The sequence below is a fragment of the Columba livia genome, chromosome 12 (assembly GCF_036013475.1).
Source record: "Columba livia isolate bColLiv1 breed racing homer chromosome 12, bColLiv1.pat.W.v2, whole genome shotgun sequence".
Lineage (NCBI taxonomy): Eukaryota > Metazoa > Chordata > Aves > Columbiformes > Columbidae > Columba > Columba livia.
Window position 1 is genome coordinate 6,170,898 of NC_088613.1, and position 23,211 is coordinate 6,194,108.

The window sequence follows — 23,211 nt, forward strand, 5'->3', positions numbered from 1 at the left end:
CTGTGCAGACAGATCCTACACCTGCAGCTCAGGAGCTGCCAGATTTCCATTCTGTTTTCCATGGCCTTGATGCCTTTCTGGTGCTTTCATTCCACAGTTCCTTTCTTCATAAAGAAAATAGTTTGGTAGATGGAAAAAAAAGCTTCCTTACAGCTTTTCAGTGAGAAGAGAATGATTGTCCCTCATGATCCCCCAGAGAGTCCCTTCCTAACTGAGATCCTTAGCTAGATAGGTGACTCTCAAGCAGAACAAGATAGTACTGGGCATCCCCATGACACACCATTGCTTCTGCTATTGCTTACAAATGCAAAAACAGATTCAAGGCTCTCTGATTCTCCTTTTTGTGATTCCCACAAGACACATTCAGATTTACTAGAGAGAGGAAACAGAGATCATGCTGTACAGAATAAAGTTTCATAGATTTAGTTTCATAGATTAATAATTCCAGGTGATCCACCAAGACCTGTCCTCAGTGCAGTGAAAAACAAAGACAAGTGGGACTCTGGTGAGAAAGGAGTTTGTTCCAGGGGTTGGCAGAAATTCCCAATAGCAATGACCTGCAGCCTTAGACATCTCCTGCAAAGCTGAGCCTTTGCCCACCTGCAGATTAAGGAAGAGATGAAGGTGTCTCAGCTTCGGTTCCTCTGCTCTGGAGCTTACAATGGGACAGGGCTGTTGGGAGACTGTGTTGCTGTAGCCCTGTCTGTGATTCATTGTCAAAATTCTGGTTGACAAGCTCTTGAGAGAACATGAAGAACATCTAATCAGGATGCTTGTTAGCTGGAATTGTCAGGTCAGCTGCTAGGTGTTCAATCAATTATGTGAGTCAGTCTCTGCCAGTCCAGAGGATGTTTTTCCTTCCGCACAGAAAGTCAAGGAGAGCCAGATAACACAACACCTTTATGGACTCAAAAGTCCCAGCTGCTGAAGACAGTCAATGGTACAACATTATGGAAAATAAATGAAGTGCTCCAGAAAACAAATATCCATGTCTTCCTGCTTCCCACAACCAGTTTACATCGTAGAATTCATCGATACAAAGTTGTTGTCAACCTGAAAAAAAAAAGTCTTTGTTCTAAAGCTTGCATTTTTTTCTTTCATATTTTGGGTGAAACACACCCCGCTGCCTGTGCTGAGGCTCCGTGCTGGATTATCCTGCCCTTGCTGCCCAGGCGGGAGCAGGGAGAGCTCTGCATGGGGACCCAGCACAGGGTGTGTGCTGGGGAGCTGTGGGCAGAGAGCAGCAGAGCAACTGTGCCCTGCATCCAAAGAACAAATATTCTGACCTAGAACAGCACCCCTGGGTGTAACCTTTATGTTTCTTTGATATTAATTTTTCTTGATCTCGGCATTTCCTTCTTCTTCAGCTTTGAGTCTGATGATGCATACATACCAACTTCTACTTTGGCTTCCAGGTAGAATTACAAATATATCTCCTTGCAAAATTATCCAGTCTGGAAACAAGTTTTAGTTTAACAGGAAAAGATTTCTATTTATTTTTCTTCTCCCTGGTCCCAGTGATGATAATTCTGTATTTGTTCCAGAGCGAGTTACTTGCAATCAGGCCTGTTGTCCCTCAGTACAGATTTGCTCTCCACAAAAGAACACTTCCACATTGTTCAAAGTGTGGGTTCATCACCTTCACTATTAGCAGTGCAGGCAGGAGCGAGCTCCGCTGTGCACACCAGTGTGTGACAAGGAAAGAACAAAATAAAAAAGAAACACTATTCTCATCTTATTCTGAAAGCTTCATTGTTAACCAATAATTAGCAATCAGAGGCTTAGAAAAATAATAGAAAGGTGGAAGAAATATATCCTGGGAAAAGAGCACCATGGGGTTGGGGGCTGCTGCCTTGCTTGGGGTGGTGGGGAAGTTTAGGGAACCGCATCTCTGCCACCAGCAGCAGAGCTCAGCTTCAAACCCTGGCTCTTCTTCTGCCCAGCAATACAGTGGCCGGGCATTATGTACTCTCTCATGTGACCTTTCAAGATCTCTGAAATCAATGCAGCACAAAGCCTGTGGTTTGCTACAGCAGAGTGCATGCTGAAATCTCCAGTCAGGCTTTGCTAGAGGGTCTGTTTTGGAGTCTCTGACAAAGCTCAGAGTTGGCCAAGAATGATGAGTCCTTATATATCATGTCCAGCTTGTACTCCAGGTTGATCTTATTTATGACTTGGATTGCCTTCTCTCTGAACTACAGCTTTAGGAAGGACGGCGATAATTTCTGTCCACAGGCCATATGATTTGGCAAGATCAAAATCTCCTACTTTGTTTTGCAAGAGTCCAGTGGTTTCACATCAAACCTGTTGAGCCTTTTTCTCGAAAGAAGCCATATTTTTTTCCTTGCTTGGTCTGACACCAGAAAGTGAAGGAGGACATGTAGTACCATCCAAAACAAAGCATAATAGTGGAGCAGGGAGATGTTCAGCACAGCAGGTTCACAAACATCGCTGCACAATGTCTTCATGCAGGCAGAAAGTGGAACTATTTCTGGGCTAAGAAGAAGGGGAAATATAATGTAAGGCTGGCTCACCCTTGCCCATAAGATGCTTTCATACCACCAGTGTTTTTATATGCACAACATTGGCAAGAGCCAGGGCAAAAATTTGCTTCTCTATTAGGCAGAGCAAGGACCTGGCACATACAAGTTTGCTAATATGATCTATTTTTACACTTCAAATTTTTGTCAGGACACAACATGAGGCCAGTAGACAATAGGAAGTCCCAGAGTTGTTTCCTGCAAGTATAGCACATCAGAGCAAATCCAGCAAGATTCTTGGATCTCGCAGCCAAGAAGAGTTTAACCTACTGCGCAAAACTGGTGCACAGCAAAGCTCACAGCTGCCTTCAGTCCTTGCACCCATGGCCCACCCTGCACGCCCACCCCTCTCTATGTGAGAAGTCCTGCACACACAGCTCAGCCCCAGACATTACGGCAGTTGTACGCTGGAAAAAAGCTGCTCCTCTGCATGGGAAGGCAACTGAGCAGTGGAGAGGCCATGCAAAATTATTTGTAAAGTTTTCTCTGTCCCTAAGGACCCCATCCCTTTTAAGACAGTGGCTCCTCTTGGAGCCAAAGCTGATGAAGTCTCCTGGGTCAAGCCTACATCTTGCTGTACTACATACCAGACTGAAAAGTCAGAAGGTCTAGTACAAGCTTTAAAACCCCCTGCTAAAGAAGCCAGGGATGCAGTGATACTTTTTACTACCCAAGGCACTTAGAAATGCCCAGTTATTGCATACATTTGTAAGGAGAGGAAATTAAATCCAGATTCCACCTTCAGCTTAGGAACTCTTAAACTACCAGTCCTTTCTGGCACTCACAGTGTCTCTAGGAATGCTGCACTGCCCCAACAATGGGGAAAATACCAACATTTGCTAAGGAACCTGTTCTTTGTACCTCATCTCCTTGGAAGGCTGAACTTCTCTGTTGGTTCTTCGTACCCTTTCCCATTTACAAGAAACAACTCATAGCCATTCGAGAAACAAAAGCAATGCCACTGTGTGATTTACATGACCAAACGCAACCAAATGAAGGTGAATTTCAACTCTAGAGTGTAATTTTGATTTAGAGGACATCAGCCATCTCAGAGGAATTAAAAAAAAAAAAAAAGTAGCAGCCTGCTTTTAAATATCCCAAGAGAAGAAGTGGAACAAACCTCATCAAGTAAATAATATGCTTAGCCTCAGTTTTAATTTAAACCATATTTTAGTGTCCCAGCATAGCAGGAATTCCATAACATCATTCCAGCTCACATCATTGCTACAAATATTTCTGTTCACATTTGACATGCAGCTATATGGCACTTGTGTTAACAACTTCTGTACTAGGAGACGGCTGGGAGGAAAAAAAAGTGTAATCTTCACAAAGCTGTTTATTTTGATTATTACTTCTAATTCAGTTAAAATTCAATATCTAAATTTGAAATGGCTATTGCAGTCATCAAAAGTATAGTTTTACCAGCAAACCAATAACCATAGCACAACTGTTCACTGAGAACGAATGGCAAGAAACGACCGCTCAAATTGACAATCCTAACACGCCATAAAAAGTCATGGAGACAGGTTACATAGACGTACAAAGACCACTAAAATATCCAAAATAGAGAAAGAAAAATATTTTGTAAGATTGACAAGTATTTCAAGGCAGAAAGCTTGGCTTTATCCTCATTTGGATAAATAAGAGCAATGCACCAGCCTGCAGTGTAACAAGGAACACAGGTCCAGGAGGAAATCAGCATCTTTGGCCAGACTCCCGAGTTGGAAAGCGGAGCTCCAGAAACACCCTCTGCAGTGTCTTGCAGGCTGCATGGGAGCATAGATCAGAACATTAGTGTGCACAAGGTGAATTCATGAATGGGAACAGGCCCGTCACAGGTACTGGCAGCTAATAAGCCCTGTTAAAGCAATTTAAATCTCAAAGAGATTGCCCCCACTCACCAGGCAGCACAGACACACAACAGGGGTTTGGTGCCAGAGGAGCAGAAAGTACGTGCCAAAAATGGACTGGGAGCAAGCATGCGTCACTTCAACTTGATGGTATTTCTCCAAAACTCCTCTCCAGCTGGCTTAGAGATAAATCTCAAGTCACTGGACCAAATTAACTGCACCAGAGAAGAAGAAACACCTTCTGGAAGTATCTGTGTTGTTTCAAAAGTCTAGATTATATCAGTGTCCAACATTGCCTAGCTCTGAATACACAAAGGCACTTAGGGAAGTGATGCCCAGTGAAAAAATCACTGAAAATTATGGGTAGAGGATAAAGGAAAAAAGATAAACCATTCAATACTCAACTGTCAGGTCGCTAAAGAACAATGCAGGCAGAGATAAAAGAGAAAAGGTTGAAAGCTTTCAAAGTGAAGAGGAAGAACGCATTATTTGTGTTTAGTTAACTAGATAAAAAGCACACTGGACATACATATATGATTTTCAGCTGGGGAGACCTGACAGACCAATAAGTCTCAGAAAAAAAGGAAGAGCAGACGAGTCACCCCCAGGAGCAGCACCCACCGGCACAGGGTGCAGCACTGGAGCAACTTGGGTGGGAAATAGGTGTGTGGGGTGGCTGTGGCTGTGTGGATGGTTGGATCAAAAAGCTGGGGACACTGGTCTCCGAAGAATCGTGTTCTTGTTTGGGGGTTTTAAATACTTGTCACCAGTGGAAACACAGGAGACCACGGCAATGCTGGCAGCCCACTGAAGCGCTTTATCTGGAAACAGTGCAGCAAACACAAGGAAGATATTTCACTTCACTTGGGAGCATCTCTCCGTCCTTCACAAAGACACGTCTTCTCTGGCATGTTTGGTTGTCCAGATACAATCCAGCTCCAAGTAAAAAGCCATGGTCCTTCTGTTAGATGCAAAACTATGAGGGGGCTGCAGCATGAGGGATGTAAGAGGGCCATCACCAGCCAGAGCTGCTCCCTGATTTCCTACAAGATCTAGGTGAAGGTAATTAGAATGCAAGTTTTGTACAATTTGTTTATATTTTATATACTTACATATATGATAGAATTATACACATATATATTGCTTTCATGCTCATTCTTATCCCATTTCCTTTGTTTGTTTGTTTTAAAGAGATTTATGGATTTGTCCTCACAGCAGCGTAAGTCCCTGGATACGTTGAGTTTTCTGTGGCTCAGACAGGCTTTTTAAACTTCTGCGAGATAATTGGCACAGGAGTTTACTTGGCTAAATCAGAGACAGATTTTCAAAGGCTGAAATGGCAGCGAAGCACCAAACTCCCATCGGCGTTCAGACACTCGCCTCTCCTTAATCACTGCAGTACTTTGGAAAGCAGAAAGCTTTGTCACAGCTGCACTGTGGTCTCCTCTGTACTCTGGGCAATAAAGGATATTACATTTACATCCAGTCTTTTAAAATGAAACAAAACAAACAAACAAACAAAAGTTTCAATTTGGGCTGAGGAACGTTGTTAGTTTACTGTCTGACTTCTGGAACCTCTCTGATTATGACCAGGAATGGCAGCAGCAGCCAAGGGCTCATTGCTGCTGCCACAGAGCCACATGTAAAAGCCACAGGGTAGCCTTGTTTGGAGCTAAAACTCTACCCCATTTTTGCAAAACATCAGCCCATCTGTTCCTCACCTGAACTTCTAATCCTGTTTGGAACTGACTCCATGACAACCAGATTCAACAGGAGAAATACAGCACGGGCACCTTGATTCCAGTGTGATAAGGAGCTTTTCTGCCCAGTTTGGCTTATACTTAATTGATACCAAGGTGCTCTCTTGAAGGAGGCTGGCAACAACCTCTGGGAGACGCAGAGATTCAGGTTCCCAAAGGTTCTCCCAGCCACACACAAAAGGGGTAACTTTGGTGTCTTTTGGACTTGCTCAGTTGCCTACAGCAGTGGATGCTCAGCTTGGCACTGTGCCAAAACCCACCTGTTTAACTTTCAGTCTGCAGGCTCTCATCTAGCACAAGTCATGGGCAAGACATACAGAAGTCATTGCATTTCTCAAAGATCCTCGCTTTGCTCTCCTGCCAGTTCCACTGTGTTTGTGAACCACAGCTGCCCAGCAGGCAAACCAGGGAGCTCTGCAGAAGGTGGGAGCTGCAGAGAACCCACGAGAGTGGCTGGGCACAGAAATGGCTCTAAGTGATAGTGTCTTGGGAGCGGGACTAGGAAATCACAGACTGATCTGCTCAGTTGCCACACTACAAAACCAGCAATGATTTACTGCTGCTCCACCCCACCAGATGTAAAGTCATTTCACTTCCCTCCTCAGAAGCTCACACTCTCCATTTTGTGGTGCCCAGAGTGTCCCTCGGGCCTCACATCAGCAGGGACAGAAAATATTTTGCTTCCAAGAACTAGTGAAAAATCCCCTCAAAAAGACCCAAAACAAAACCAAACAAAAACAACAAAACAAAACAAACAAACAAAACCCCACAACGTTAACCAAAGGAAATACAGAGCTGTTTCTCGAGAACACTGGAAGGAGTGGATGGGTCTCCCCTGGGGGCCCCCAGTCAGCATGTGCAAACTGAAGGCCAGGGAGACCCCCATTCCAGAGAGTTCTGCCAGCCCCACAGTTCATGTCAGGATCCCGTTTCACCTTCCCCAGCATTCCTCACCAGCTTTCTTTTCCTCTCTTCCTCCTGCTGCCTTAACCACCACTTCCCCTCTATGTTTGGACTTCAGTAAAACAAGAATTTTCAGTTGAATCATAAATTCATCAGATACGTGGTTTTGGTCACCCTGAAACTATTAGCTAGTCTGGGTCAGATTTGTCAAATAGTTTTGGCTGGAAACTATGCGTTCAAGGGTGGGAGGGGGGATAAAGTTGCTTCACGGTTGAGGCAAGCAACTCACAGATGGAGGCCATGCACTCATCCTCCTCTCTCAGGGCATTTTTGGAGCTTAAGAAAGTAGAGCAGGTCTTTTGGGAGGCCAGGAAGCCAAGAGCAGGATTTCTGGAGAGCCTGGGATCAGGTAAAGGGCAGATCTGTGCATATCCCACACCTGAGGTGAGGCTGCTTAGCAAGCAAACCTTCATGTTGGAAGAACTCCAGGTGCTACCAAAAGCTTTAAGAGCCATGCGGAGAATGAAAGGAGCAGGACTGTGCCTGGGTGAGGAGGGCAGGAGTCTGGGAGGTGGAAACATACACCCCCATCCCTGGTTAATGAAGCGGTTTATTACTGACACGAGAGGTGACGAGAGCCCGCGAAGAGGGCACTTCCTCAAGACACCCTTTTCAGACCACTGTCAACAAAAAACTCAAAGCTACCAAGAGCTGAAGAAAGAAAAACATAAAATTGCCTGACTCATAAGCACATGAAGCTGTGTGAGAAAAGTGGGATTGGTTACATCAGTAGCCTCTCATTTTAAACTAGATCTCCCAATTCCAAGAAGATTAATAAGATAAGTGATTGGTGTCATGAACCAGCCCAGAAGGTATCTGGTGTCCCACATCCCTAGAAAAAGCCTGTAAGTTTGTATTGACAGTACAGTTGTCAAGAAGCAAAATCACATGCAAAGAAATAAAAGCCAACACCAAAACTGATGCTTTATCTCCATCTGCCTCCAGTCTCCACCATTTTCCCATGCACCAGAGAGCAAAGGATTGTCCACACCACACACCTTGCAGCGTGGTTTCTGTGATCCCCTAAGCTATGCTGCCTCGGGGATCAGCAATGCACCTCATACTGCTGTTGAAGCTAGAAATAACAGCAACTTATCTGAGTGCTTCCCAGGAAAACGACCTTTAGGACAACGTAACAAGTATGAGCAGCCAGCACAAGAGCATTGCACTTGCCTCTACCTAGCAGCCGTGTCAAAACCTCATTGATTTTCACTACTGATGCGAGGGTGGATCATAAAACCATCCAGGCTTTCCCATCCTATGTGGGCACCCAACATGCTGGGGAGTCTGCAGGAAGCAGGGAATATCCCTGTAGATATTGTGTTTGTGCCTTCCAAGGCACAGCAAGACCACTCCCCAGCCCATCCTGGTGTCCTCGAGCCCCCATGATTTCCACAGAAAGAGGACTTCCCAAGGCAGGTAGATTCAGCTCTGGGGTGATGTATCCCCAACACATCCCACCCCGTGGTGGGGGGACCCGCATCTGTTTGGCAGCCTTGCAACCCTCATGAGATGTGGCTGCAACACAAGGGACTCCAATGCTCTCCCTGAAAGCCAGTGCTGTGGGGTTACCTGCAAAGGGTCTCGTTTTATTCTCTAAAAGAAAAGAGAAAGGTTAAAACAACCTCTACGGTAAGGAGCAGTAACATTGTCTTGACCCCGGGATTTCTGACACGAGAGGAAGATATTCAGGATATGGCCAATGTTGGTTTTGTTTTGTAAGACCTTGATCTGCTCCTTTTCTGCTGACAACATCGATGGGAGAGTTTCATACCATGTATCTGGGCTGTAGGAGTCTGGAAAGTTACTGACTTGAAGAGAGAAAACGCTGAAATCCACAGAAAAGTGAAGGGAAGACGCAGGGAGAAGAGGCACATTTTGCTAATTTATTTTTTTTTACATTGCAACAGCTGTGCTTACATGAAAAGGGTCATTAACTGAAGATGCACAGGGTACCAGCATGTCTACTGAGGCTTTATACAATTTGGGAGATCACTGCAGAGCACAATGCAGGATCATTTAAAATTCACAAACAAATCCTATAAAATACCTTTGTAGGTATTTTAATGGTCCAAAACAAGTACTGTGTACTACTCGATAGGTGCAATTTTTCCTTTTTACTAAATTCCATACGTAAAAATCAATCTGTTCTTTTTTAAAACAGAGACTTTTTTTTACTACGCTATTTTAAAAGAATAAAGACAGCTCCCACTGAGATGTCTGTTTAAAAGTTCAGTACATTCTGCTGCCTTATTTTATCTAGCAATGATGAACTAAAAGAACACTGAAAATTCAATCATGATGGCAATAATATTTGAAAAGGCTATAAAAAAAGAATGATTAAGGTGGTAAGAAACATCTTTTGCTGAAATTCTGAACTCTGTATTTCTGTTTCATTACATGAAAAATAATACAGGCCCTATGCAGAAAATGTGTTTGGTGTACCACTTTGATGGGGAAAAAAACCCAGCCTTTTAAAAGCATGGTAAATGAAAGGTGATTTTTAAAAAAACACACAGGTATTTACATAGAGCCATTTACTCAGCATTCGGAATCGTGCCATTCCCTCTCTATAGTTTAGCCATCTCTTGGATAGTTTGCATAAGTATGCATTTATTTACTAATCTTCAAAGAGTCCCCATTTTTTCTAGCTTTCCACTGTAGTCATTAGAGGTCACAACCCTGTAGGAAATATGGGCTGCCATGGTAACACAAAATGTCTGCTACAGGCTTAGTGTAATTCCTCCCTAATAGAAAAACAACAGCAGCAAATCCTGCCTTTGATAAATGGGCTTATATGTTGTAAGAAGCCGCTACCTAGAAAGGTGTCTATCACTTCAAAACGGCTCTAAATGAAATAAATGTTATATTTTTTTTCTTAAAAAAAAAAGAAAACAAACTCACACATTCAACATGATTAAAGAAAAAAAAAGCTACTAATGTACACAAAGCAGAACGCAGAATTAATCTGGTGACCAATGTGCAACGTCTCGTTAAATACAGTGGGCGAAGTTTGTAAGGCACCCGTCAAAGAAAGCCCAGCTCTACTCAACAACAAGTGTCTGCTAAGCACTTCTAACAGCATTCCTGGCAAACCTTGCTCAGAATCAGGAAAAAGGCTGCATTTTCATGTGTTTGAAAAAGCAAAATTCAGAGGGAGACAGTCAACCCTCTGAGTGCAGCAAGGTAGCCTGGACTTCCCCACTTGGAAATTCCTGGGGAAAAAAAATAGCATCTGGTTCCAATAGTTAACTGGTGTTTGAGAGGGGGTAAAAGAAAGAAAGAAAGAAAAAGAGGGTCTGTTTGATGTGGTGGTCCGTGGGCATGACCGGCATTTCGGTGAAATCCTGCCTTCCCAAGAGGCCGGGTCCCGATGTGGCCGGCTGTCTGGCTCACCTGGGTGGGTATTTCGGGAGGGCTCCGTCCACCCCTCACACTTGCACTCAACATCAACTTATGCTTCGAGTCCTGTCTGTGGCTCCCAAAGGCTCCTGTCTCCTCTCCTGCCTCCCTCCTGCAAAGCACACACATGAAGGACTGGTTTTCTTTACTGCATTAACCAGGGTTTTCCCCAGAATGTGGATTTCATGCCGATTTCTATACTGTCTCAGTCTTTTTCAAATATTTGGCAGCTGCTGATGGGGTACCCTGCCATCCTGTACCACCATCGGGGTGCTGCTTGGAGGGGATACACCGGCAGCGGGGCTGCAGCAATGCAGAGCCTCCCCACAGCCAAATCCTGTTTCTCATTCTCTTTTGTTTACATTCCTCCAGCCAGTTTTCAATCCAGAGAGCAGCAGTCATATCTCCACCAATTCAAATTAATTTATCAATTAAGCTATTGCATTACATCTACTCTGTTCACACCATTTGCTTTTTTTATTTTTAGAGGGCTTAATTTTGCCTGATAAAACATTTCTCCTCTAAACACTTGTAATTTGTTGTTTCTTTGTATTTACAGTTAATACACCCATCTTTTCGATAGGCGCCCTACACCAAGACAGGAAATCTGAATTTCTTGAGGTCTGCAGCACTTTGCAGCAACAGGAAGGCTGCCAAATCCCATCTGCCTGGGATGCCCCTCTGGAGGAGCCTCTCCAACAGGGAACAAGAGTCTTCTAATCCTGCTCTCCAAGATTTCACACCACCACTCCAGCGAGGAAAGTCAGACCCCAAGAGTCACCATAACCAAGTCAAGACGTGAACCCCCATGATTTCCCACCATGGGGTCCCCCGAGAGCCCACGGCCAAGGATTCGCTGCCTGCGACAGACTCTTTTCTCTTTTTTGTCAACCCCAACAGCAAATTTCTAGGGTGGTTGGAAAACAGACCCTCACCTACTGCGAGCCTGATAATGAGGAACAGCATTTTGGGCAAGGATCTAATCCACAGCAGAAAGCCAAGCTCCATTTATTGAGCCTGCTGCTATCCCACAGCAGCCTTTCATAGTGTTTTACACCAGTTCCACACACAAAGCAGAAATGCTAAAAAATCTCTCTGCCTGCACCCTTTCTGATTCCTTCCATTAAGGCAGTAGTGATTTTTATCTTCTTTCTCCTTCACCACCACTTTGAAATTTTAAGTGTCAGAAGATATTTCAGATTTGCCCCCTCTTTCCCACCTGCCCAGTTTGGGTTATGAGATACTCTGTGCTTTCAGCCTGTGTCAAAGAAAAGCGATTGAAAGTGCAATTAATACCTCTGGGTGTTAATTCATCTTCCTTTACGTTAATCCAAAAAAGCAACTTGGCGTGGAAAGTTCTGCTTTGCCTATAATATTGTCCCCAGATACTGCTGTGAACATCCCAATGCTGACAGTTAAGAAACAGGTCCTTTTCATACCCATCTCTGTATCATCTGGGGATCAAAATGAGTGCTCACTCAAAAGCACCTTGATGAGTCACTATTGTAGCTGAAAGGTGGCACATTTTCAGGTATGGGTGGACTATTCCACTCAGGTAAAGTGAGTGAACTGGTTACATCCACAACAGGAACCAAGGAATGTCCCCAAACACAGTTCTCCAGACAGTGTCCCCAAGTCCCTGTGTTGACTCCTTATGAGCTGTCTCCAGCTGCTTTCTGCTTCTCCCCAGAATGCAACTCCTTCTCGGTACCTGCTCATACCATCCCCAGACACAAGTGGCTTCTGCACCACAACACCAAGCCCCATGTTAGAGACCTGTGCTCCCAGTGCTGCCTTTGGGTCAAATATTTACCAGCCTTATCTTACCAAGAGAAACTCCTTACAGTCACTATGCGTAGCGGGAACAAACCCACAACACTATTTTGCTTTAGTGAGACCTTTACAGGGCCACACCGGCTACCACCGGCATCCTCCTCAGCCCCTCCAGAAACTCACAGCAATGACAAGCACCACCAGAAGTCCCTTGCTGAGCCTGTGAAACAGCTGGACCACATGTGCTAGAGCTCTCCACAGTCCCTTTGCTGCCCAGACAGAGCCCGGCAGGCTGGAAGGGGCTCTTGTCCACCCTGGTCCTTGCACAGGCAGTGGCCCCAGCACCATGATGGGCAGAGGAGCAGCACACTGTCTCTCAGACCTCCTTCCTGCCCTAGCATTGAGGAGTTTTCACTAGAAACCTCAATATTTTTTCCTACAGACTGGTGCCACCAAGCAGCAGTGTGGGAGGCTTTCTCCTCTGCCCCATCAAACAAGAGAGCAGAAGGCATTTGCCACGTTGCATCTCAACTCCTACCACTGCCAAGGTCTCCCCTGGGAGGAAAAGTAAAACATTTCGGCACTCTGCACCATTTTTTTATGTATTGTCCTCTGAAAGAGGAAGATCTGGAGCAAATTTCACTAGCATAATTAATTCCACACCGCTGATGAGAATAAATGCACTTCTGTGCCACCTCATCTTGCAGCCAACGGGGAGCTCCTTGCATCTCTATCCAGCTCCCAGCATCTCCATCCAGCTCTCAGCTGACTCCTGCATCCACATGCAGCAGACAGCAGCCAGAGCCACCACATGGGTTGGAGACAACCCCAGGGGACCTGAGCTCTGCAAACCAATGAATGAATTACCCTCCTCTATTGACAAAGTTTGATTATACCCACAGCTGATGTAATATTGGTAACGTATGAGGAAATACAAGAGAATCCAAATCGCTTCCACAAACTCCTCCCTTCCCAGCAAGCTGCCACGTGGCATCGCGTGGCTTCCACCAGCGCCACCGTCCCACCGCAAGACTCCAATGCAGTGCAAATTAGCAAGGCAGGCAACCGCTGTAAAGAGGAAGGCTGCTGCCTCTCAAAATGTACTCAGGTAATTCATTTTGACAAGTGTAGCTTGGTTTTAATCATCGATAATTTTTCTGAGCAAAGCATCTTTGGGTAAGTGGGCTGTAGTCTACTTTGTAAAAGTAATGAAGTTGGAGCAATAGGAGGGCTTGCTGTAGCGTTCTGCTATTAATCAGTGCTAATAAATGTGGAAAAATCACTGTTTTGTGTATGTAAGTTATGGAATTTGTAGATAAGCAAAGTGTAAATGAGCGAGGTTTGGTGTAGACGAGGTACTTCCACTTTGTGTCGAGAAGAGATAATAACAACCTGCTTTACTGTCTTTTCCAATACTATATTTGTTAGTTGGGTTGTTTGAGCTCAGCATTTACAACAAAGAGCTCGGCTGCTCCCTGGAGAGTGGGCAATCTGGTTTGTAGTCACTGAGGAAACTGGGAGGAAGCTGCTGCATTTTGGGCAACCAGAAGGAAATACCGTGTAGCCAAACTATGGTTAAGTCCAGACAAGCCACCTTCATTAGATCATCATGACCACGATTTGTTTCCATGCATACAGCACCAGTAGTGTTTGTTATCAACTAATCTTCAACCCAAGATACCAGAAAAGCCTTCTGCTGGGCACAGGCCACTCATGGTGCAAAATAAACACACAATAACTTTAACATACCCACAACCCTCCAGAAATCAGATGACCACAGTGAAGCAGATGGTGAGACACACGCAGAATAACCCCTTGATGTGACATGTGCTACAAGTTTCACTCCTGCACACCACAATAACCACCCCATAGCTGCAGGAGCAAGAGAGGTGGTGTCTGTCCCTGTCCCACCACAACAGCACCCCCTGAGCATCTCCTGTACACCCACAAATGCCATGATTGGTGCGAAAGAGTAGTCCCTTCACTCATCCACTGGTCACTATGAAGCAGTTCCTTCGCCAGGCACTGACATCCTTTTCCTCCCATGATCTTACAAAGCTCCAGGACCCACCAGCATCCCAAGGGGCAAACCTACTCACCAACTTAGCTACGGTAATACCAGAGCAGCAGTTCTTCCCATTTCCACACAGGAAGTGACGAACACCAGTTCACCCCGGTACTGGTTTAGCAGCACCATCCACAGACACAGCCACGGAGGGAATAGTAACACTGGTGTTGAGCCAAGAGAGAATTTCTGCACCTTTTGTAATGAAAAGTACATGTGACTTGGTTTCCCCAGCAGCTGTTGACTTCAAAGAGGTAGTTTTTCTCCCAAGTTTGCTTTAAGGCACCCAGGGCAGGGAGCAAAGGGGTTTGGGTAGCCAACATAAAACAAGAGGAGCAGCATTTGGGGCAACTAACATCTCAAAGGTCTGTCAGTGAAGCCCTGGCACAAGTTATGCTGCCAAGAGGCCATGAACATCATTAAAATGAGCACAACCACTGTTTTTAGTTAGATATTTTAAAATTAAAGCAACCTTTTCTACCAACAGTAAGGATATTTTGCTGTATTTTTATCTACCATTTTGAAGGCGTCTGCACCAAGTCATTTCTTTAAATTTCTATCTTTGTTAATGCAAAATGTTATTTCAGCCACATCAAAATATCTGGAGAATGTCAGCTGACATTTCTGCTTGCGAGTGCGTTTGGGGAGCATTTATACATTTATTTGCCTGGAAGAAATATAGTTTTAACTGACTCTCAAGTCACTCAGTTTTCACAAGATATTATCAAAACACAGGATAGGAATCTCGGCACAAAGCTCAGAAGGAAACCAGAGCAGGTTTATACTATAGGAACTGATCTCATCTATCAAATCAGATCTGCACGTAACAGCCCGACTCATCACTGTGCCATTCATATTTCTTTGCATCGTTTTACTCTTTGGGGAGCAGGGAAAAAGGGCCACTTTTTCAAAGAACAATAAGAGAGCCCAGCCACAAAAGGCTCCTCCCAATGTAAGTAAGTTATTTCGCCTGGGAAAGCCCTTTTTTTCCAGCAAAGCAGGTTGGAGAGGAGAGGCGGACTCTTCCTCGGGAGAGAAAAGGCCGTCTTGTGCATGGGCTGCTCCCCATTGTGCTGGTGTGTAGGTTTACATGGTCACCATCACAGGGCAAGAGCCCCTGGTTAGGGCAGAGCCCCCCCAGCCCCATTGGGCTAGGGGCACCCAATGGTGGGGAAATGGAGGCAGCGGGAGCATCTACAAGGGAGCAGCCGCTTCACCACACAGCCCTCCATCATTTCTGACACAAAAGAAGAAAATACAGTGTTGCATCGAGCTCTTTTTCAACCAAAAGTGGTGTTTGTTTTGTTTTGGTATTTTTTTAATAATAATCTTCCAGTCCATTCAATCACATTTTACTTCTTGGGGTGGAAAAAGTAAATGTGAAATTACCTTTTCTTGCTCTGAGGACTAGCCATCACATTTACCAGTTTCACTATGAGATGGCAGAGGGCATTTTCTTGCTCTGAAATCCAAGCGGTTTTGCTATGACTACCACCTCCCAGTGCCCCCACCAAAAAAAGGTGGTGGGGGGGGTGGGAAATCACCTGTAAAAAATTAGGTAACGGAGTGTGAAAGGTCTCTGCCATTCAGGAAATACTTCCCGCTGGATTTAATTACAGATTGCAACTAAACACCCACCCCACACACCCCCTCTTTTTTTTTTTTTTGGGAACTTCAGACTTACAATAACACAACATTTATTGAACGTACTATCCTTGCAGCAGCAGTACCAGTAGAAAGCCCAGAGAACCCCGTTGTTTACAATCAACTTTCAAAATATACTTTGTTCACTAGATTAACGAGAGTTTTATGGAGAAAGCACATTGTGTCCGCCTGCATTAGGAAGCGGTGATTGCGGAAAGCAGAGCCTGCGCGGCTGCAGGGAGCGGTGCCGGAGAGCTGCTCAGGTCCCATCGCCGCGCTGGCAGCAACGCTCCCCATCCTCTCCCCAGCCACATCCTGGGGACAATCTGCATTTTACAGCCCCCGCAAACTCCCTCCCTGCTCAGCAGCTCGCACAGATACTGGCTTCAGCGAGTCCCTCTCACATTTGGTCTAAATTGGGTATTTTTTTTCCCCTCTCAGTATCGCAGCTAAGATGAGCGGTCCTGATACAAGAGTATTAAATGTCAAACGAGCAAAAAACAACGTGCAAAGCCAACGCAACTCTGCATTTAATTTAGGCAGTGTCAAAGCAAGGAGCAGAAAGGAATGATGGTGGGTTTTTTTCTTTGCACATTTTTATAAAACCACCAAATGCAGCTAGTATTTGAGGCTTCTGTCCTAACTAGCTTGATAGAAATCATTTCTTCCCTTATTCCCTATCAATATTAGGTTAATCAGTGGTAAGCAAAACAACATACCATATCTGCCTACATTTGAGTCTCTAATTATATGTGGCAATATTAAAACTGTTCCTCTTTTGGGCATTTAATTTGCCTGCTTTGGAACGAGACATTAGGATTTTATTTCTAAATGCATTGATTAAATTGTGTTTCTGCTTCTGCAGCCAGAAATACAGACGATTTCCTCTATGCGTAGGTAATGAAGCATCCAGCGCCCTGGAATTCATTTAAAAATTTGTATTCCATCCTAATTATCCCCAGTCGTTGTGCATAATAAAACAATTTGTTATAGATCAAATACTGTACATACGGATACCCTGAATTAGTACTGAGCGTGTCGCTTAAACTCACAAAAGGGAAGAAAACTCAGAGCCCAGGCAAAAATCTGCTCCCTGGAAGGTGTTTTCCTGTCGGTGCTATGGGGTAATTTAGAGGATCTGCCAATATTTAGGAATCTCTGGCTTGACTTTTTCTAGTTTTTATGAGCTGAAGAACAGCAGCAGGGTCACTGCAGAGATTAAGTTTCCTTTCTGCACTAACGTTAGGGAGGGAGACGGAGGGAGAGACACGGCAAGTAAGTGCCCTGCTGTACCCTGAAAATTAAAATACAGCTGGATTACTACTCTAATGATGCACTTTGCCAGCTCTTACAGGCTTCACAGCTTCCCAACACGCACCCACGGGCACAGAGAACTTGTGCCCTCAGCATTTAACCAAACAGGGAGCTGGAAATGGTTTGCTTGGCTTTTTGCTTCTTGGTTTGCTTTTTAACACAACAAAAAAACTGCTCCCGTTCATGCAGAGCACACTGGAAATCAGCAGCAAATTCATCTGCTGGTGTGTCCATCTGGAGTGAAGGGGGATTCAGCAAAATGGCAAAAGCAGCAGAGTAGCACGAAGGCAGATTTTTTTCCCCTCCTTCGTGCTCCAAGCAACAGAAATTCGGGTGGCAACTCCCTCCACAGCGCAGCATCCAAAGGAGGAGGACGGGTCCTCCCGTCCTTTATAAAGCACACACACATGGGATAAGGAAAAATAAAATCAGAGGCATTTGTAATAGCCAACGTTCAAACTTTTTTTCCCATAGGTTATAATTGCAAATCAAGGGGGGAAATCTGATTTCAAATTCTACCTGCACATTTTATACGTTTACGCTTTCGATTAATCCGAGTTGCATTGGAGCAAAAGAGGTAATGTTTACCTCCTTGCCCCTGAAATGAAGAAAGAATACCTTATTCTGCAATTATAGCACAATACAGAACGTTTCCTATTTTTCTTTTATTTTTCCGCCTCCCTCTGATTCCCTCAAGAAAAAAAAAATCAGATTGCAAGTCTATTGCAGAGTAAAACACTATTCATCGCAAAAAGGGAATTTAGGTGATAAATCAGCTTTCTGTAGACAGTGATTGAAGAGGTTCATGTTCATATTTGAACGGGTTTTCCTTATCTACACATTTTTGTTAACCGGTTTAATAAATTATGATGGACCTTTAAAAGCCAATCGGAGCTGTACAGATTTATGATCAGCCAAACAGCGCAGCAGAAGGCAAAGGAACAATATTTTACTGCTTTCAATAGGAGGATTATTTTTATTATTATTATTATTGATTGTATCAAAAGAATAGCTGAAGTCTAAATTTTTTTAGTGGTTATTTTTTGAAGTAAATTGCAGAAACAGAAGGAAACTGTTTAAATCCAGAAACTATTTTGAACAAGTTATCTGGAAAAGATAAATTAGCATGGTATAGTAACACAGACTTGAAGCACAAAGTAATTTAAAACTGCTACAAAACTGGAAGATGAAAATTGGATATCCAACAAATGACTTTTTCAGCTAAATTACTCTGACTACTTTATGGTATTTTAAGTCTCTCTTCTTCTTTGCACACTTTCTCATAAAGCACTTGCAACCAAAACAGCAACAACTTCTCATTTCTTGCAAGGCAGCTGGTGGGATCAAAATACAGTTTCTTAAAGCATCAAACAAACAAGGTTCGTGCCCTGCAGATTCGAAGGTGTTGTTAATAAATGGTGGGCAGATAAGGCAACTGTATCCTTTTGGGAGATCCCAAATGGATAGTATTTTATTAATATCAAGTCAATTATATTTTAAAAGTAAATTTCACAATTGTGTATGAATAGTTTTATTTAGGTACCTGCTGCATTTAACATTATTGCTGAAATTTTAAACAGATATGTTGATTTAAAAAAAAAATTTAGATCCATAGAAAATAGAAACTAATTAGCCACATGTATCAAAATTATTAATGTAATCTCAGCTATTCAGTTGCCTTGCATTATGTAATATACGACCCAATAAATTAGGTAACATAACAAAACTAAAAATAAGGCTTAGGTCTCAGTACAAATTAAACTATAAAACATTATATTCAGTACTTGAAAACATCTCATCTTTCATTTCTGAATTATAATTTAAAAACCAATAAGGGTGGCTTCATAAAATAAGGAAAATAAACTTGTTCCGATTTGGTGTGAAAAACAATTGAAGCTGACAATTTTATGAAAGGACTTTGTACAAGCAGAGCTACAAAGGCACAAATAAAAGCTTGCGATTACAAAATAGGTATAATCATCCAACTGGCGTTTTACATGCTAGATACTTGTAAAAAAAAATAATAATAAAGGATTATAAACATGCACTGTGCACCATAAAACCGAGAAGGAAAACCCCCCAGACTGGAGAACACAATTGCTCTGCGTCCTTCCTACACTGCAGCCATTCACACCAAGTAGTCTTTTAACCAAATCTGTCTATAGGATGGGGCTGGAAACTGGGTGAAATATATGTTTGTTCTGCTCTTTCATCCCTTTCCCACAGCAGTGGGAGAAGAGAAACTTCGACGTCATGTTAGTCACAGGGCGGATTTCTTTCCAATGCCTGTGCCTTGTCCCGACCACGACGCTGGGCTGAGAGATGCATGAATGAGGCTGTTTGTAATTAAAGCTGCTTTCCCGAATGGAGAGAGGGGGCTAATGCTGTCCCTACCTGTGCTATTTCATCCCACCACCAGCTATGGAGAAATCCTATTACACCCAGAAAGGGGGTAAATGCAGCCAAAAGGAAAATTCAGTCTGTCTTTAAAAGTGGTAACAGAGGCAATAGCGAATGCTGCAGAAAACGGAGACAGCGCTGTGAGATTAATATCATCAAATGAAACTGCTGCTTATTCTCTAAAGCATCACTCCTGAATTAAGAAAGTCCACAGAACCCAACTCAACATTTCAAAAACTCTCCAAACCTTAAAAAAATTAACTGATAAATGTTAACAAACAAAAGACCAAAACAAATCCCCAGAGCAGCCTCCCCAGCTGAACCAAAGTGTCACATCAGCACAGTGAAAATACTGGAAATTTGCAGAAACTTTGAGGAGATTATTGTTGTTTAATAACTACACTAAGTGAGAACGCAACAGTATAAACCATCGCAATTTCTATATGTAAACTACCAAAACCAGCATAACTTTTTTTTTTTTTCTTTTTAATACCTTGGTGCCCCCTTTTGGTCTATTCAGTTCAAGGCAATTTTCCCCATTTAAAAGTTTAATTGTAAAAATACAGTAACTTTTCACTGCTGAAGTCTTAATCAAGATTCACACGGCTGCTCCACATACAGTGCCGGTCCACTGTCCCTGCTACTGATTTAACCCCTGTGAAGACGCACAAGTTACAAATAAGGTCAAAGGAAGGGGCTGTTTTCCATTAGAAATATTGCCCCGGCACAAAATCCTGCTTTATACAGTTATCTTGATAGATGGGAGGAAAAAAATTTCAAAAGAAGAAAGAAACATATTTAAAAAACCCGTTCATTACCTTTGCTACAGTACGTGCAATGGGGGAAGGCTGAGGCTGGTGTGAGGATGATAACTTTGCCCTGCTATATTTGTGCATGCAACATTGAGGAGAGAAAAGCTCCCAAGTGAGCAGGAGTCTCTGCTCAGGTCCAGCTTCTCGGTGGACCATGTGCTGCTCATATTAGCATCACACCCAAACCTCACCAAGCAAGCTTTAAGAAGAAGAAAGCAAAGTTTGATATATATTAATTAGACAAAGAAAGAAAAAAATCTCATCCTGACGACTTTCACATTGCGGCACTAGTAATTATGCCACAGAAACAAGATCTTTCCACGTTCAACATCACTGTGTGAAGACGAGCTTATTTCCAGCAGGGATATTGAGTCCTGCCATCTGAAGGGCCAATCAAGTGTGAAGTACAGTATAGTTTTAGACTCAATTGAAAGGAAAAAGCTTGACTACTAGTTCATAGCATGACAACTTTCATGGATTAGCTCAGACCCTATTCTACTCTGTGAAAGGGTATCACAGCATGAAGACAGTTTTCAATGCACTAAACTTTAATAGCTGAGTGGGGGAGCCAAAGCTTCCTTTTGGTCTCTATAGAAACAGTATAGCCAAAATTTGAGGCAAAATTAAGATTCTTGGGTTTCAGTCCTGTATTTACCCTCCAAGATCTCTATTCACAAAAAGTCTTCAGACTTTATATATGTGTACATACATAATTATATAGATAATTTCACATATGCTTGTGCGTGCCGTTTTTCCAGTGTTAGGTGAAGTGAGTTAAACCTGATTAACTAACTCCTCAGAGCCTCACCACTGCTCCCCAGTGTCCCCAGAGCCCTGGGAGGAAGCAGTGGATGCAGAGAGGCACCTGAGGAGGCATCACCAGCACTCACAGGCATTTTTCCTCCCATCCCAGCTGCAAAGCAGTGCACCCTACATGTCCCTTTCCCTGAAAGCCCTCATGCCATTAGCATCCTCCAGAAAGCCAGAGATTTTGTTTAGGCAGCAGCTCCCAGAGCAAGGCACCAAGCACCTCCTTAGGGAACGCTGTGTTTTGCTGTTGATGCCAGAGGTTGATGGAAACTTAACGTGCAAGGAGCAGTGGCAGAGGAGCAACAGCATTCGACCCAGCAAGAGAAGTTCTCCGTTTGTTTCTTAAGAAAAGCATGCTCGTGAAGAAATTAAACATTGAGAACAAGGGGAAAAACACAAACGCGCGACAAACTCTTTCCCCGCTCCTCTTCTCCAGCCCGCGTGGAGGGTGCAGGTGGGTTCCTGCAGGTGTTGTGCCCACGGGACCAACCTGTGTCACGCTGAACATACACCTTGCTCGTGGGCGCTGAGAAAACAGTGCCAACTTCTATGCAGCATTAACCTCGTTTCTTGTTTCACACTTGACCGTGCATTCGCTAACTGCAGTTAGCATTATCCCTATATTATCCCAGTAGACATTATCCCTATATGCTGACACACACGCAAACACATTTTCTATTCCCACCTCCCACATGTCCTCTCTTCTTAGTCCTTCCATCCCTGCTGTGGGGTACCAGGGCTGGGCATCCCCTGGGATGCAGCCGGGAGGGATGTTACCTGCAGGTACCCACGCCGCGCTTTCCACCCGCTCTATTCAGGTTTGACACCTGCGTCTGGGCAGTGGTGAGGGCGATCTGTCTCCCTCGGCAAACTTGGCTGGGCCACAGATGCCTTCCCCCTCCTCTCCTCCCCTCACCGCTGGGATGTATGGGTGCCTCCTATGGAGAGTCTACATTTCACTATAATGCTGCTACCCTCCCTTTGTGGAGCACTAATCCTGAGCCACCAGAGCCAGAAACTTGCCTTGCATGGCCAAAGAAGAGATTCCCACCCCCTCCCCTTTTTTGGGTTTGAAGTTAATCCAGCTCTGGGCAGGGTCTCCCCGCAGCGTCCCCCCCATCAGAGCCATGAATCCCTGTACAGGCAGTGGGTTTTGATGGGAATCTGCTGCACAGGCAGGGTAACCTGAAGGGTGCTGACACCCTGGACCAGCTCTCCTTGACCATGCAAGGAACCAGGATCAGCCCAAATCCATCAGGGAGCTACTGTGGGAGCACATGCTTTGCTGCAAGGGTTGCATGTGGAGGGGTTGCGCTGCCAGGGCTGCCCTGTTCATCTCTCCTGAGGCTCCCTGGCATGCTGTCCCCATGCTCATGGATCAAGAGGGTCACAGAGAACCTGACATCACCCTCCAGGTCTTAGCCCAGCAGCATCCCAGCAAGATTCAAGCCTCCTCAAAAGGACAAGAAAAGCCCAACTTCACCCATCATCTCTGAGACAAGCATCGTCCAGACCCTTTCCTGAATATGCTCCATTGTGCACATTTGCTAAAGAAGTTCTGCAAAGGAAAATTTTGAATAAAAAGTGTTCCTACTCACAAGGAAATAGAGGTTTCATGTTACCTCATCGACCCAGCATGGTTCACAAAGCTGCTTAACACCCTTTCTTCTCCATCTCAGAGTCACAATGTCCTGGACCAGCAGCTTCACCACCCTTTTAACACACTTTCCAGAGAGACACAAAGAGCTGCTTGGTGCAAAACACTCTCCTCCTTCAGGAGCCTTTGTCCAGCTGTTCCCAGGTGAAAAGTAAGGTCCTGGGGTCACAAAGAGCAGCCAAAACCAACAGACACCTGATAATCTTAATAAATCTGAATCA

General features: G+C 44.1%; 1 long non-coding RNA gene across 1 annotated transcript in view; it reads right to left on the reverse strand.

The window, feature by feature from the left end:
- Window positions 1-22,332, reverse strand: part of LOC135580699 (uncharacterized) — a 74,470-nt gene extending 52,138 nt beyond the window's left edge. The window contains exon 1 of the long non-coding RNA XR_010475634.1: window positions 22,111-22,332. This is a non-coding gene — a long non-coding RNA (uncharacterized LOC135580699). The remainder of the gene's footprint in view (window positions 1-22,110) is intronic.
- Between the last annotated feature and the right edge of the window lie 879 nt (window positions 22,333-23,211).